The sequence below is a fragment of the Pithys albifrons genome, chromosome 11 (assembly GCF_047495875.1).
Source record: "Pithys albifrons albifrons isolate INPA30051 chromosome 11, PitAlb_v1, whole genome shotgun sequence".
Lineage (NCBI taxonomy): Eukaryota > Metazoa > Chordata > Aves > Passeriformes > Thamnophilidae > Pithys > Pithys albifrons.
This window is the reverse complement of record NC_092468.1, coordinates 20,383,820-20,400,999: the sequence shown is the minus strand read 5'-3', so window position 1 is coordinate 20,400,999 and position 17,180 is coordinate 20,383,820. Positions and strand designations below refer to the sequence as shown.

Genomic DNA, 17,180 nt, shown 5'->3' with positions numbered 1-17,180 from the left:
GTTCTGTGGCAACATCTATCCACTATCTCCCAGCATCGGCACTGCTGGGACTAAGGGCAGCTTTTACTTTTGTTAACTTGAACTAACATCAACTTTCTGTTGACAAGAAGGAAACCAGGATCAAGGCCTGATGGTACAAGTGACACATTAACACGGTCCTCTGTGAAACAAGCCTTGCTCCTCTCCAGATGGCAACACTCGTGCTGGGACACAAAAGAGTCTGTCCTTGGGTTTTCTCTACAACATCCTACTTCATAGACACCTAATACAGAGTCAAATTTGTTAACTACACAACAAACTTAGTCAACATCGAGAAGATTTTACACTGTGTTTCTAATCCTTTCATAAAATAAAGCAGGAAAAAGGTCATTTCAGGTTCCACCACTGGCATATGGCAATGAACCCAGAGCAGAAACATAAAATCTCCCTCTCCTCTAAAGCAGATGGCATGCTGATCAAGTGAGATATAATCTCATGCTAACTGCACTGCTATTGCTGCCATTATCTATTGAACAAAACCAGAATAAAGCAGTAAAGACAGAAAAAACCCAAGGCAGGGAAGGTGAAGCAGGAGGAAGACAACAAGGAAAAAACCACAGTAAACCAGCTGTAAGAGAAGACAACCCACTCCAGCAGAAATGTGCTCTTTTCAGGTACATTTAAGATCTAAAGTGTATGAATGGCAGTGGGCAAGGAACAGCAATGGCCCTTATCCTGTTTTAGAGGATGTTCCCCCAGAGCTTGAGGTACTGGCCCAGTTCCCTCTGCTCTTGCACAGCACTGGGCACCTGCCAGGGGCTAAATAAACCCGGCTGCTTAGGTCATTATATATTTATGATTCTGCCGAGAATTCTTAGTCAAAGCTTATTTCTGAACTGTAAAATGCTTAGAGAACCAGCAGAGAAAGTTCTCTGACAAATGCTACTTTAAAATGGAACCACCACTTCTTAACTTTTTAAGGACATTCATTTCGGGTTTAGTTGTTGAATTCACTGGTGAACTTTAATGGCAGAAAAAGGGGTGTTTTGCCTCTAAATCAGAAAGGGATCTTGCTAGGGTGTTTAACTTGCCTTCTGTAAAGAAACTGGAAATTCAAAAACCCTTCCAAAAATGGTTCAGAATACAATGTACATATGATTTTTAATGCTTATCACAGTATGCATCCTACCAGACGCCACAATTTTTCTTCTGTATCACATTATTAGCATTTCCTCTTCCACACATAAACCACAAGATCAACTAATTCATGCTGATCCAATAAATAGAACTGATGTATGAACATTCTGAAATACAGTTTTTCAGCCACAACAAATCATCAGACAAAACACATTGCCCTTTACCTTCCTTCTTTGAAAACAGCATCCAACGATTTCAGAAGGGGCAGAACAGTCCAAAGTTTCATGTTGTCACTTATTTTAGAAACTGCTAGAAATATTTTTTCCTTTTAAAGCTGTACTCTATAAACTCTACAACCAACAGCCTCAACAATAAATTTCATGGGCACTTTTAGGCCCTACTGTTCAAAGTGCTTTCAAGCTTGGTTAGCTTTATGCAAGTGCTCCTTATTTATATCTCCAAAGAACTACTCCCACACTCAAAGTTACATGTATGCACATGCATTTGTATTTCATAGAGTAAGGGCCTTTGTCTTGCAGGGTTATTTATTCTGAAGCCATTATTCAAGGCTCTTGAGGCCAACATCTTTAGCACTGTTAAGTTTCATAAACTCTTGAAAGCAGGGATGCCTGTTCTCAGTACAATCACAGCCGACCTTCAGCTCTACCATGTTACAAAGTGCTGCCCATCTGCAAACGCTCAGTCGTACACACTTGTACTGCAGAGATGCCACTCAGCTCCTCTTGAAACAAAGCCAGTTTTGCAATTCCAGTGCAAAAACCGTGGAGCTGATGGCACAGACCTCCAGCTGTCCTTGGCAGGTGCCAGCAGAGGCAAAGCTTCCACAGCAAACCAAACTCCTCCAGTTCTGGGTGCAGGCTGCTGTCGTCTCCTTGTTTGTCTTCCTTTTAACAAAATGGACCAGCAGAAGCTTAACTTGGCAGATAGATCAGCATTTAGATGGGTTACCTGCTGGAGAACCACAGGCTAATAGTTATATTCATTTATTCCTTCACCTGTCTTCTAAGGAGTGGTAAGGTCACAGGACAACCTGAAGGCACCATGGAGGGGTTCAAAGCAAAAAATGTTGATGTAGTCTTGGGGAAATTTTTGTAGGCCTCTTCCAATCCCTTCACTGAATGCCTCTTTCTTTGGAGTGACTTATTCATTCTCCCCAGCTCCTCCAAGCACTCCTACTGTTTCTGGATTAAATCTGCTGGGGAGATAATTACACTGAACTATTGCACCCATGAAATTCCCAGCATAAGAGATTTAGCACCAGCAGAGCTGTTCTGTAACATCTCCTACATGTAGGAACAGGTGATGTAACACATAATAGGCGTGTTACACCTTCAAAACACAGTATGGTGAGTTCACCTAAAAGCAGACAGCATCAAAAAGAATGGATTTAAATCCCCTAGTCTGTATTTCCCCCAGGACTCTGAGGACATGCCTTAGCTGTGGATGACACTGGTTTCCTGGAGCATAAGTAACACTGTGCTCACTGCCTATGGTCAGACTTGGCCTGTGGCAGCTTGTAATAAACAATAACATCCTCTAGCCTCTTCTGCATGAGATCTTTTTAACTGATGAAGGTGTTGATGTTTGCCAAGCTATCTATGTAGTAAAAGATGGAGCTGAGAACCCAGGCACAGTGTTTTCCAGCATGCCTGTTGCTTCTTGCTTGATTCCTCCGCAGCCCTTTCTGGGTGCAAAATTAGACCCCTCACAGCAACCTGCCATATGAGAGTCTCAAATGTACCTCCCACGTTTCTCTAAGTTTCTGAGGTTTGCACAGTCCTTCATATACACTGAGATACACACAAACATGCCTGTAGAGATGCATGCACAGATCAGCACACTCATTTATTGCCACACAAATTTATGCACATACACAGATCTGCTTCAACGACTTGTAGGAGACAGAAAGACAAACTGTTTTGCTTTCAAAACTCACAAGAGAAGCCTTGCAAGGTATGATGGAAAACCTCTCTCGGGTAAGTGACCTGATCCCTCACATAAGAAAATTTATTTGCTAAAGCCTTTGCTGAAATCCTGACATCCTCTTTTGCTTAGACCAAGGCTTTAAATTTTTATTTCCAACACATTCATTAATCCTTGTGACTGTGGATTAAGTACCCAGTTATCAGCCTCTAAATGAACCTTCAAAATCCTACAAAAAGTAGCATTATGCATTTATTTTCCTGCACTTAACAGGTGTTTTTCATTAAGCCTTTGCATCTTTCCCTTAAGACTGTGAGGAACATTAAAGTTGTCTGGAAGAAAGGGAAAGAGAACTTACACCCACTGGACACAGCCATACTCCTTTTAGGAGGCTGTATCACAATATAAATGTTTTATTTTTTAAAAAATTGCCAACAACTACAAAGTATTTTTAAGGAGTAACTGGTATTTTACCCTGTTTGGTTATCAGTTATGCAGCATCCATGCTGCAAAAAATAAGCTTCTTTTAATTCCTTCTAAAATAGAAAATCTCAGAAAAAAACAAAAGAGGATATGTAAATTGTTTTACTTTGTATTTTTACTATTGAGAAATGGAACTGACAATCAGGATTAAAAAATGATCAAATATGTTACTATCATTTCTCAAGGAAAACAGAAATTAATTTCTTATTCAAATGTATATGTTGGACATGAGCAGCCAAGTTAAACCAAGTTCTGTTAGGGAGATGTACACAAATTGCTTTTTCAGCAACCTCTGGCCCACATTTTGTTTACACACATCAGAGAGAAAAACCATCATAATGAAACCCTTTAAAAGTGTTTGATTAAGTTATGATTACTTTTGCAGTGATGAAGAACATGTCTAGCTTGTCTCTTTAATCTACATTCAAACTATTTCAAAGTTAATTAGAGGTGAGTAACTGTTTAGAAATCTCTCGAATAAATAAAATACAACTAATAGCACAAAAACAGCACTTAAAGAAAAGGGTGGGGAGTACTTCACTTCACTACAAGTAACAGTTGAGCACGTTTTACGATAACTGTAACAACTACCATGCCCTTGAGACTGTGCAATTCTGAATTTCTAATATAATTTGTAGGGGGAAAATTAGGACAAAACGCAGTAACATTTCAAGTACAGTCTCTCAGTATTTTAAAATTTTATGAAGTATAAGGACTAGGTTAATATGAAATGAGTCATGTTTTTAAGAGAAGCACTAATACAGTGTGGTATCTTAAATCATAACTAAAATAACATTCAACTACTACAAAATAAAAAGAAATCAGAGTAGCTTTTTGCTGGAAAAAGGTCAACAACAACAATGAAGATTTAGCAATACTAGAAAAGGCTGAGAGTACAGCTCATTTCAGGTTTGAGAAGATGAAATAGCAGGTTAAGTGACCAGGTAAACAAGATGATTTTTCACTCAACAAATCTGTTCCCACCAGCTGAAATTCATCCCAAATCAATACAAACTCTACACATATCAACTCTGAGCCAAAAAAACCCCAACAAAATCAGACTATTAAATTACATACACATTTGGTGCAAATCTGCTGATTTCAGAGGCATATTTGCTTTACTTAGTGCCAAATATATTACATTTACTCCCTGTCATATTTGGGAGTGAACAGAATTGTTTGCTGCCTTTCAAAGTAAAGCTGGTATATCCAAGCAAACTCTCTCGGAGCATCATTTTCCTCACGGGGCAAAGACAGTGGATATTTACATATCCCTTAGATCCACCATGCCCACAGGCAAACCAAAGGAACTCAGCTCAGCTCTCACATCCATAACTGAGTTTTCAAAGCAAGTGGTTTGAAATATCATCCCTTTAACTTCTGAGCACAATGATCTAGAGGTTCTTCAAACACAAAATTCAGACTGGCATTTTACCCATTTATTTCTTAAGGCTAATACTGCAGGTCCCATTCTTGCACACCTCGACTGTGACAACACAAGATACTGCAGAAGAAAATGTTTTATATTATTTGATCAAAGCTGGAGCAGTAAGTTCCAGTCCTTCCCTTTGGGCCTCACCTCTGCTTTTCATACACACAACCATCAGGAAGCACCAGAAAACCATAAAGATAATATGAAAATATGAACTTCCAATAGTCTTTAACACTGAGCAGTAACACTCCAGAAACGGAGTAAGAAGACTGCATCAACCAAGCCCAAGGCTAAGATGTTAACTTCACTAATCTTATGGTGACAAATGGGCTGAAGCAACATCCACTGCAGAGTAGTTGGGTTTTTTCCAGGAGAAGCTGCACAGTATTGAAACAAACTGCACCCAAGTGGGGGCAACAGAACAACTTGGCTTGGCCACAGCTCACCCCAAACAGGCTCTTGGCCAAAAGAGGAAGCAACACCAGTTACCAAGTCACAGTTGTCAAGTCACACTTCTCGCTTCAGTATTAACACGCTGCCTTACTTCCCACAGGATAAAATCAGGTGTAATTGTAATATTTTTGTCAAACAGCATATTGGTATAGATATTCTTTAAAAAATTACAGTACTCGTGTGCTGAAAAGTAATTAATCTAAAACTACTGTTTGAATACAAGTGTGCTAATGGCATGTGTGCAGGAAGGAACACCACCTTCAGTTAGTTAAAAAGGTACTTACCACTGGCAGTGCATTGATATGCAGAAGTTTTCCTTTCGGGCGCCTCTTGCCACAGAAGGGTGATGCTGACAAGGAAATAAGGAGATGAAATAAGAAACATTATTATTTTGAAAACAGTGGTGTTAACACACAATAAAAAAAGTTATCCAAGAGGGGCCTTGCAGCCTGCTCTGCTCAGTGAGTTTGCACAGCCCTGGGCAGAGCAGTGGGGCACAGCAGAGCACACAGAGCTGGGGCTTTGCACATATCCTGTCAGTCCCCACATCACACACGGCTCCTGCAGGGAGCCCGAAACACAGACCTTGGAACAAACAGGCCTGTTGAATGAGCACTTGCACCATCAGACCTCCAGACAGTCGCACCCATTCAGCAGGAGCACACACAAACAAAACAACCCTGATGTCTGGATTTTGCTTTAGCTCTCTGGAAAAAGCTTCTGGAAGGCAACTTGCAGTATCTTCTGCCCATGGCAAATTTCTTCTAGAAATAAACCTCAGCTACCAACACCTTAACACTCTGAAAAGCCCCAAACAAAAATCAACATTCCAGTGGTTTGACATCCAAAATGGTTATATCCACTGTGAAGCAGTAAAAGAAAAATAAATCTGTTTTTCAAACACATCTTGCACTAAATAACTCCGTTTATGTACACAGGTGTGCCTGTGTGCCCAGTTACCAGCTCCTGCAGTGACCTCAGTAATTAAAAATCTAGCTCATAATAATTGCTGGCAACATTTGACAACATGTACATAATAGAAATCTTCCCAGTGCAATAGTCAAGAGAAATCTTGCTCACCTTCAGAACCTCAGCAAAACCATCATCCAAACAAATCCACACTCTCCTACATTTCAGTAATTTTCACTCTGTGTCAATAATAATTTTATGCATCTAACAATAAAATAGTTAAGTATAAGCTAAAAGATTTGGACGTCCATCCACTGCAACGCCCATTTTCATTCAGCAATGACAAATGATTTGTATTCACTCTAATATTGCCCTCCATACAAATACTTGCCAGACGACTTTTCTTTAGGACATAATCTAATCGCCCACTCAAAGAGCAGGAAGGGTGACAGATGGACATGGGTGACTAATAAAGTATTATCAGACTATTTTTAGATTAAACTCTTTACAAAGCATCTGTAACCTGTGCTAAAAAACTTTTACTGTGACTAAAGAATAACTATGGGGTTTGGGGCTCATGATAAACATAAGGTTCTCAGGTACAATTTTCAAGTTCAACAAGTAGGAAATAATTTATTTTAAAGCCATTTTTGGACCCAGCCAAAAAAAAAAAGCTGCAGCATTTGGGCTTATTTTATTCTTAGAAGATCCCACACAGCAGGCAGAAACGTCACCTTCACAGTGCATGCAAGAGGCACTGCAGAGGATGCTGAGGAATGCTGGGAATTGGAAGAATTTGCAAACATGCTCTTATTTCTTTGCTTAGTTGTGCCGGTGCTGAAGAAATTATGTAAATAGGCTGAGGAAATCTCCATTTCTCAAGAGGCACAGTATCCTGTGCAAGGCTACTCAGAAAGTTTTGTTTTTCCACAGCCAGAGCTGCAGAACAGCAGAGAAGAGAAAGCCTTAACACCTCGTTCCGCAGACCTCATAAAAACATTACTTGCTTATAACAAGAGTTTTCTCTAAAACCAGAACAAAACACCATTCTTTTGAAATCAGTCTCACTCGTTACAAAAGCTGTGTGCAGAGAAAGGAGAGGAGGGCCCTGCTCCCTGTTCCAGTGTGATGCTTGGTTTGGGTTATTTCATTTGGGAAGGAACATGGCAAACATAAATAAAAGGATGACTGCACAAACATAAACCATTTCCTTCAATGAAAACAGGCCTTCTTTGGTACACACTGCCCAAACTGTCTCCTTCCAACACCTCTGTGCCCTTGTGCAATCTTGAGTGCAGTACTTATCGTCGAAGCCAGACAGGGAAACCTTTCTGCCTGATCCGTGGAAGAGGCTTCTCATCCTTCGCTTTGTATCTAACAGGGCAGTGACACGGAAAGGAGCTGGAAGCAAAGACTCAAGAGAGCAGAGAATGAGAAAAGAAAGGGTTCACTGGCTTCGCTTCCTTCCTCACTCAACGTTAATTGGTTGTAGGCTCCAATTTTAAATAAGGGCGCTGGAAATGACATGCAAACATTTAGAAAACTCTGCAACGTCCTTCTTCAGAAACAAGCACCAAGTACAAATGCCTCAGCAGCAGCTTTTTTCATTCCAAATTTATCCTGCTGAATTTTGGCATGCACCTTGAAATAGTGCAGGTGACAGTTATAATTTATTGATTTTAGACCATCTCTTGCCTTTCTATTCCGACCTGTTACGGTGATTTAAACGGGTGCCCAGGTGCAGTAACTGCTACACTATGTGACACTTAAAAATAATCCACCAGATGCCCTTGAAGTTGATAAAGCACGTCTGGGGAATGCATAGTAGCTTGTGAGTTTGGTTCCCTTATCTTGGAGTTCGCCACTGCCTGATAACTAACAAATTCAACACTGACTGAAGGCTGCTCTCTTCAACTTAAAAAGAAAAACAATTTTGCCGTGTGTGCACTGACCTGCTCGCTCCAGTGCTCACCAGCCTTGCACACACCAGCTCCCTCTGCACTGAATGACACCCCTGATGCCCATGTCCCTCTGTGACACTGTGCCCAAGCACTCAGTACAACACCCAGCATCATCTCAGAGAGCATCCTGAGGCCATAAACTCCAGGCCAGAGTCTGCACACCGAGGTCAAGGCAAACAGGTTGTACAGGACACGCAGTTCCCACCTGCAGGGCCAAAACCAACATGCCAAACCAACTACCAAAGAGGGAAATACCAATCCATGCTGACAGCACAGACTGGGCTGCTGGTATCAACCAAGTAATAATTGTGTGGTACAAAGGAAACCACAGATAAAAACAACCCAGGAACCACAAAGTGACAAATGTGTTTATAAACACACAGCTCAGGTGTACACTGATGTTATTCCTTACCTGTTCCCAAACACAATCAGTACAAAGCAGGGGTTTCTCTAAAAACTATGCAAAAATGTTTAGCCATTTTGTTCCAGAAAGGCCACCACTCGAGCTACTTTCTCCTCCCCAACCATTACACTGGGTTTGTGCTACAGCTAAACCTGCATTTTTTGTGTGAGCTTCAGGTTGCTCCCGCTCGCCATTTGAACTTGTGCACTTGTGTTTCTCTTCTAATCCTCTTAGGATCACACTGTTCATATTACTTTCTGAGATTTTGGTACTATTTGAGCTCTAACAACAAATTTAGTCATTAGATGTTGTGCTTTGTGAATTACGAGTGTCTTCTAAGGACACAATATCTTTTCTTCAAAATTATCCTCAAGTATTCTGCTTTTATCTGGATTCAGGATCTGGAAAAAGTGTCCCAATCAAAACAGAATTAAAAATAACTAAATCCTGGATATTTCCCTCAGTAACCAGGCTGCAAAAAGCATCAGACAATAATTTTAAAAGCCTAAATTGAAAACTAATGACTCCATTGAATCCTTCCTTTCATTTGGTTAATAGGCACATACAAAACTAGCGGTGCATCTACCACGGTCGTGCTTGGAACATGAACAGAGCAAACCAAAGTTATTTCTTTTAATCACAGTTCCACAGTGACGTATGGCAATTTTTTCAAGCAATTCAGCACTTCTACAATAACATCTGCTTTTCAGATCTAACAGGGAAGCTGAATGGAGACAAGTACCAATTCAGAAAATTCAGGAGAAACAAATACACATGGGGGAGGAGGGTGGAAATCAGCATCACACACAAGACATTGTGAAAAACTGTCATCACCTGCAATTAGTAGGTAGCAATGAGGTTCCTACTGACAAAACAGCACACAGGCTGCTCCAGTAGGTGACTCTGGAAGAACGGAGTGGCACAGCACTGGGAGTATGCCAGGATGGAAAGGAGCATCACGGAGGGTATTTTACAAGAAGCCTCACCTGGGAACACTGAAAGTATCCAACACCTGCCCAAAAATATTCACCCACATTCCTAAACTGTCTGAAACAGCTTTTCTGTGCAAATTGAAAAACTTGTGTCTCCTGACCTTTGTTCTGTCTTTTACCTTTATTACATCAGAAATACAGAAAAACCTGGCATAAGCTTTCTGGATATTTCAAAGGAGAAATGCTTGACTTGTACATTCATATCATATTAGAGTTGCACAGCTTTCCACATGGCAGAAATCTTCTTTCACAGGACAAGCACCTGTATGTCTATGAATGTATGTGAGCCAACAGTCAGAACAAAGCAAGGTATCTGAGGGGATTAAAGAGTAAGAACTGGGTAAGCAGACAGCACTGCACTGGAGAAAAGATTACCCAGATACACGAATCACTCTTCAGAAGTGCACAGAAACAGAATCCTCTGTGCAATGAGAAACACAGGACAAAGCAGACCAGAGAAAAAGAATGCTGTATCAGCCATATACAAGTTAAAACACCAATTTCTACAACAGTCAAAAATTGAGGCACTCACAGCAAATGGCTCACAGGCCACTGAAAGGGAAGGAAGCTGAACTGCTGGAGAGGAAACCACCTTAGCCAGCTCCATTAAAAACCCATAAGGCAGCCCAGTAATCTTGTCAATACCAATCAGCTGGTACCACTGGGAAGGAAGAGGGCGAGCTGTGCTGCAGCCCCATTGCACTTGCAAGGCATTTAAATGAAATTCATTAGTAAGTAATCCGATTCACATAAACTGGAAGTTAAAAGATCCTAGAGAATGAAGTTAAACCCAGCCTAGACTGAGAAAGAGCATAAACAGTTATTACTCAAAACACTGAATGTTCCATGAAGGGACTCTGGAGCAGCCACAAAACCCCCTGTGCACAGACTGCTGCCTGCAGGATGGCAGCCCACCTGTGAAAATTCCAGGTGGTTCCCAATTTGTGGAGGTTTTTTCTGAAAATAGTAGACATGATGATTGATAACAACAGTAGCATACTGACAAATGATTTTTGTGACTGTGTTCTAGAACTGAGTTTTAAATTTAAATTCATCACTGCAAGATTAATCGGAGAAAACACCCTGCCAACCTGAGTGCTCTCAGCAGACTCACCTCAAACTGGCAGGAGAGAAAAAAATTTTCCTTTCCTAAACAAAAAAAAAGATATATCTGATGTTTAGCGTTTAGAGGCCACCCTCACTCTTGGTATGTTTACCACAGATTTCAAATACACACCTAGAAACTGAACCAAGACACAAACAAAATATAGCACTTAAAAAAGAAAAAATAATTAGATTTTATTTCTCCATTCCCTTTCCTCAAGGTAGAAGAGCCATATTTCCCACGATACTAACCCAGCTGCTCCAGCTTGCTAAATGGACTCAAATGTGCTGCTGGGGGACAACCCTTCCCTTCCCCACACAGAGTCTGTTAACTCAGATGAGCCTTCACAGCTGAGGCAGCACCTGCTTTTGTCAGCACAGAAATGTGTTTGTAGGGAACTGATAGTTGCAAAGTTACCAGGGCTTTAAAACTGGTCTCCACTGTGGGAATGTGGAACAAAGCTCAAACTGCTTCCCTGGGAAAATCACCTTCTTTCCTTTCCCTGCTTCTGCTAAGGGTGCTTTGCCTCATCAGTGCCTTCAGACAGATACTGTTTTCAGAGCAATATATGCCTCTGCTTTGGGATTCATGGTAGCCTTGCAGAGGAACCTGGGTAGATTATGGCAGGCAGCAGCAATCATTACAGTGGGGCAAAAGCACAACAAGAGCTCGAATTATTAAACTCATTAAAATTCTGTCTCAAACATGGCACGCTTTGGGAAGGTGGGATACATGTTTTATGCAGACATCACATTTGGAACTAGGCTCAAAATGTTTAAATAAAGAAATCTCCCAAAATAACAAGAGGATGTGACAATACTGTGTTATTTTCAACCCCAATTAATGTAACCATCATTCAAGCCCTGGCTGTGTTTCTCTCAGTATCAGTACCACTACCACTTTTACTTTTTTGGGCAAAATGGGGCATTTTTTCAGAGTAAAAGCTCCACTTACATTTTTGTCAAGCCAAGCTAATGAGTTGCTGAGGACATTTAAAAAATGCAACTTGGATTCCGCTGCAAGACTCGGGGTTTGCCGACGCTTTGACGTCAACAGGCTCAAGTCGTCCCGCTGTGGCCACTGACCCTGAACATTGTGTACACCCAGTGGTGTGGGAGCTGTGGCTCTCCCCCTGTCTGGGAACACGGTAGGGAGGCTGGTTACCTTCCATCTACCCACTGCAGGAGTGCCAGGCAGGGTATCTGTCCTTGCAGCAAAGTAACAGGTTTACCAATCAAATGTATTCCAAGATGCTCTCAAAAATCCACCTTATTTGTGATATTGGGCATGTGAAAGTAACAGCACAAGCTGAAGAGTTGGGATCCAAGAGTTTTTTTAAAATAGCCCTCAAAATTAGAAGTTACTTTTAATATTCAAAAGCACTTAAAATCCACAGGTATGAAAACATTTTTCTGAAAACTTTTAAGTCACACCAGAGGTCAGAAGTGAAGTTCATGGTGGAGCTTGGGCTCATATATTCCAGATGTTCCTGGGATGCAGCTCCACTAAAATAAGGTGTTTATAATGTGTTCCAGATTTTTCCTAAAATTATTATTACTATTATTACTTTGTGCAAAGCCAGAGAAAAACATAAGCCTCTGACACTGCCAAAAAAGGTAACACTGATTACCCTGAAATCATACATTAAATGCATCAAGGAATAATATTTTTTTTCCCCCACAAAAATACTGGCTAACAAAACCTGCTGCGCTTCTGCTTACAGACCACTCTCAGTTCCCCTGGAACTTTTCAAAACTGAGTGACATCTGAAGCACAATGTACTTAGGCAGTAGCACCACCTTTCTACAGAAATACTGTGTCTTGGTTATATTTTCACACAAATAACCTTCAGATTAAGTTACTTCTGTACAGGTAAACCCTGTGACTAAGCAGCACACAAATTGTCCGAGACCAAACAACACAAGGATTTTTTCCATTTTTCCGTATCTCCACTACCAACCACCAGTAGACAATACTACCCTCCCTACAAACCACCTGGCTCTGCCCTTGCCATGCCCCCATCATTTCTCTAACAGGGTAATTGGCATCCTTATGTGAGGGCTCTGACTCACAAGAAGTTAAACCCTACCAGTGAGAGCTGCCCTTGTTCACGCACTGGCTCTCCAGCCACCCCTGCTAAAAGGACAACTTACTCTTACACAGCAGTTACTGAGCCGTGACAAATTGCAGATGAGGATGTGGGGGAAAAGCCTGTGCCTCTCATTACCATGAAAAGCTTTCCTGCCTCACAAGCAGGTAAGACAGCCCTGCAGCAGGGGCTGAAAACATGGAGGGCAGACAGACAGCACAGCTGATCCCAAATAATCTGGTTAGTGTCCTTCTGAGCTCAGAGGTGTGGGCTCACTTGAAGGCTTTGGTTTAGTTTTATGCTCAAGTCACATCCTACACAAGACCTAATTGCTATTGCATGAGGAGACTTCCCATCTACCCCCTTCCAGTTGGGTGCTCTCAACACTTCCTTTTCTCTTAAAAAAAAAATCAACAGTTCTCTACCATGCAGGTCCTGCAGCATCCCACTGCAGGGTAAGAGGAAGACAGAAGTGGCTCAAGAAAGGAAGAGGGAGCACAGCCCTGAGAGGTACCAACTACGGGAACAGCACTGCCCCACAGCTCCACCACCAAAATACAGCTGTTTCCAAGGAATGCCAGGGGCCTTGGATGGGCATCCCAGCACAAAAAGCTCACAGGAAACATGGAATGATGTACCAGGTATGAGTAACACCACAAACAAAAAAAGACATTACGGTATAAAATATATATTATTCTGTTGTCTTTTCAAGCTGTTTACATACTAGAGCTCTTTGTATGTCACACTGACTGAATAGCAAAACAGTTACATCAATATTAGACTTGTACACAGAATAGGACACATCAAAACCTGTCCCAAAAAATACGGAGATTACAGTATAGAAAAACACAGCAAAATATTTACTTTAGCACCATGGTCAAGGAGAAAAACATTTTTTAAATAAATGCACTAAAGTCATTAATCAACAGCAGCATTAAACAAATATAATAATGCTGCTTGTTCTTTGCTTTTGTATTTGTTTTTTGTTTTGTTAACAGCAGGACTAAAGCATGACCAAGGAAAACGTACATTTGATTCATCAATGACAGCATATTCAAAAGATCTGATGAGCATCAGGAAATGAAACCACAGTAGAGAGGCCTCACAAAGAGCATCCCTAAGCTATGATTAATTGATAAAAACCTAACAGTGCCCTTATTCAAGTCTATCCAAAGCAATAGAGAGGCTTAGCTACATGTACACAGCTGAACTAATAAACTATGTACCTCCCCAACAGACCTAAGTGATCTAACCTGAAATAAAAAAAATGAAAGATTTTCCTAAAAATACTGTTCCCTATGTTAATTAACACTTCAATGGTGTTGGGGTTTCCTACTGTAGGAAAAGGTTTTTCCCTATTGAAAATGAATGCAAAAAATCCCTTAGCAAACTGAATTTGTTGCCAAAATGAGTAAGTCAGTATTTTTGTTTCAATGCAAATATTTTCTGTTGAATTTCTTGTGGTCACTGCAGCTGTGTAGTTCAATTTATAGCCCCTTTGAATTAATGTATTACACGTACAGAGCAACACACAGCAGGTGTTTACCCTACGAACAAGTGGAAGTGTGATTAGATAACCTACACTGCTTTGCAAACAGTTAAAAAGGTGGGAAAAAATAGTTGATGTTTGTTAAAGGGCGAGTCTCAGGTACAAGTATGTAACATCTCCAACCAGGAGGAGACACAGCAATTTCACAGGAGCAAATGTCAAGGGCAAGAAAAGATTTAGGTCTATCCAGTGAAGACTGGGTAGCTGGAAACACATTTTAAATAACCAGGAAAAGCTTGCCCAAAACAAAATCATGCATCTCAAGACTGATCATGAGAAACAGGCTGTGCCATGGGGCTGCTGTTATTTTAAGCAAGAGTAGTAAGGACTCTGGAAGGAGTAATTCTGCCTAAGCAGAAAGATTAGGGTGGAGCTTTTGATCTAACAGGGCTTTTCCCTATCTTTACTTTTTGATTCTTATCTTGATTGTTTCACACCAGGAATCTGAAACTGGCTGAGCTCTTCACTCTGCAAATCTCCTTCAAACCAGAATAGGCTGGGGATAGGATTTCACTATTTGAGAATTTCGTTTACCGAATTCTGCCTCTGCAGACACCCTCAGAATTCTCTGCGACTGCTGTCAGGGCTTCAAGAACCCGGTGGGTTTGGGGCTTTTTGCATGTTTAAGTCAACTCACATTTATCAATGTGAGCTACTAGACTGATCAGAGAAAGTAACAAACTCAAGTCCTCTAGTTGTGGTCTTTGGGAAATAAAATTTCCTTAATTTTTCAACATGTGAAAGATAGAAAACTTATACACAGCTTAATTTTAAGACATGCCAGATAATTGCCATCACTGAAATTACTTGTTTCTTGAACAGTTTTTGCTGCTCTGATATAGATTCAATGATCATTCATAAACTAGCTCAGCTTTCACTTTTAAAAATCAAAAGTGATCAATGTCTATGAATTTTTAAAAAATAAAATTAAAAAAATCTATGCCTCTGTTTTCTGTTTGAATTTACAGATATTTAGTTCTTTTTTCTGGTGTAGAACAAACTGAAGGCCTGTAAATTTTGCTATTTTCTTTTGTGATCGTGCTAACACACACCAGCAAGGAGACACCTGGAAATGCTCAGGTGAGTATCAGACATATTTGTCAAAAATACTCCATGTGGCAAAAGTATCTCCCTTCAATGTCAGGCATGTCAAATAGTGGGGTCTGGTTCATCTCCAAACAGAACACTGTAAGGTATTATCTTAGCACACCTAGTGAAGGACTTTTCTTCCCTGTTTTTTTGAGGATGTTTTTTACCACGCTTTTCCAAGTCAGTGGCAGAATGTTCAAATGGAACTAAAAGATGTATTTAGCACTAATAGATACACAGAACCTACAGAGCACGGTGTAATAAATGCACAGAACTTGGCAGCCTGATAATGATGCATCTTCCATCAGCCACAAGTAATAACAACCCAAGTTTACAAGCTGCTGCACTTCAGAAGAGACTGTTTACCAGATCAGATAAAAACCAGGTTCAATATATATATTTTTTGTTGTATGACACTGTACAGCTGCAATCCTTTATCAGATTTTTTCTTGTCCCTTATCATTCTTATCACTGCCTAAGGAACAAGCAAAATCTTGGAATTACAAAAATGTCTCAAAAACCAGCACTTCTGACCCATTTAACATATTGCCTTTTTTTAACACCAGCTTTACCCAGAAATAAATCCACTTGCTACATTATCCTGGGAATACTGCTGCTTCACTGGTCTTGACACCCTTTCAGAGAAGTCTGGTTTGACCTTTGGGACTGTGGTAGCAGCTGGGTGTGCTCACCACAGACACACTGACTCCCCCTCCCACAAAAACAAAAAGGATGCAGTTTGCTAGTAACACTTTGCAGACTAAACAAGCTAAGTTTGAGAGCAATTAGTCCTATTTGTTCTTTCACCAAGTTAAGATAATTTCCTTGAGGCATTTTAACTAAATAATTTGTTAACACAATGATTCAGAAAACTTCACTAGTTTTATCTTGTTGTTCCTAATACCATTCTGTAAAGCAGTAAAAATTGATTTGAAACTACATTCATTTATTTTAGCCTTCACATGAAGTTAATTTTTATTACTTCAGTCTGTAACGACTTTACTACAAAATTCTTAATTGACCTGGGCAATTGCCAGTCCTCAAAATTACACTTGCCAAACACTCTTACCAAATTTTGAGGATACTGGCACTGGCTGCATGGACCAGCCAGAGACCCCCATGGGCTCCCAGGGCAGAGATGAGTGGGGATGAGGCATTCAGCTACAGCAGAGTGCAAATATCTCATGCCAGAGAAGCAACAACAGCATAAAGTGTTAGTAACACATGAATGAAACTGATCACAAAGCCTCCCATCCCTGTGTGAAATTCCAGTGTCCCAGCACATGCTATAGAGCCATAAAGGGTAAGGAAATAGCCCTGGATTCCAGGAACGTGGTGCAATGAAACCCAGCAATTTGCTTTTGCCAGCACAGACCAACATTGCCAAGGGGACAATGTGATTTCACATGTAACTCTCCAGGTAAAAACCTCCCATGTGACACATTTTAGAAAGAGAGGTGTACTTGGAAAAACATTGAAGTCAGCATATAAAATTCTTTTGATTAACAAACCAGAAAGATACTACTGAGGATCCAAATAGTCTGCTCATCCTTAGTCACCAGAAGACTTGACCTGGTGAGGTCATTTCAGCAGTCCTATCTGAGGCACTCCACCCAAACCCGCCTGGGGGGTTTATTCTTCTCTTTTAAATTAAC

General features: G+C 40.6%; 1 protein-coding gene across 5 annotated transcripts in view; it reads right to left on the bottom strand.

The window, feature by feature from the left end:
• Positions 1-17,180, bottom strand: part of TBL1XR1 (TBL1X/Y related 1) — a 112,625-nt gene that overhangs the window by 58,858 nt on the left and 36,587 nt on the right. For all 5 annotated transcript variants that reach the window (XM_071566066.1, XM_071566067.1, XM_071566068.1 and 2 more), the window contains exon 2: positions 5,713-5,777. The gene's annotated coding sequence lies outside the window, so the exon portion shown is untranslated. The remainder of the gene's footprint in view (positions 1-5,712; positions 5,778-17,180) is intronic.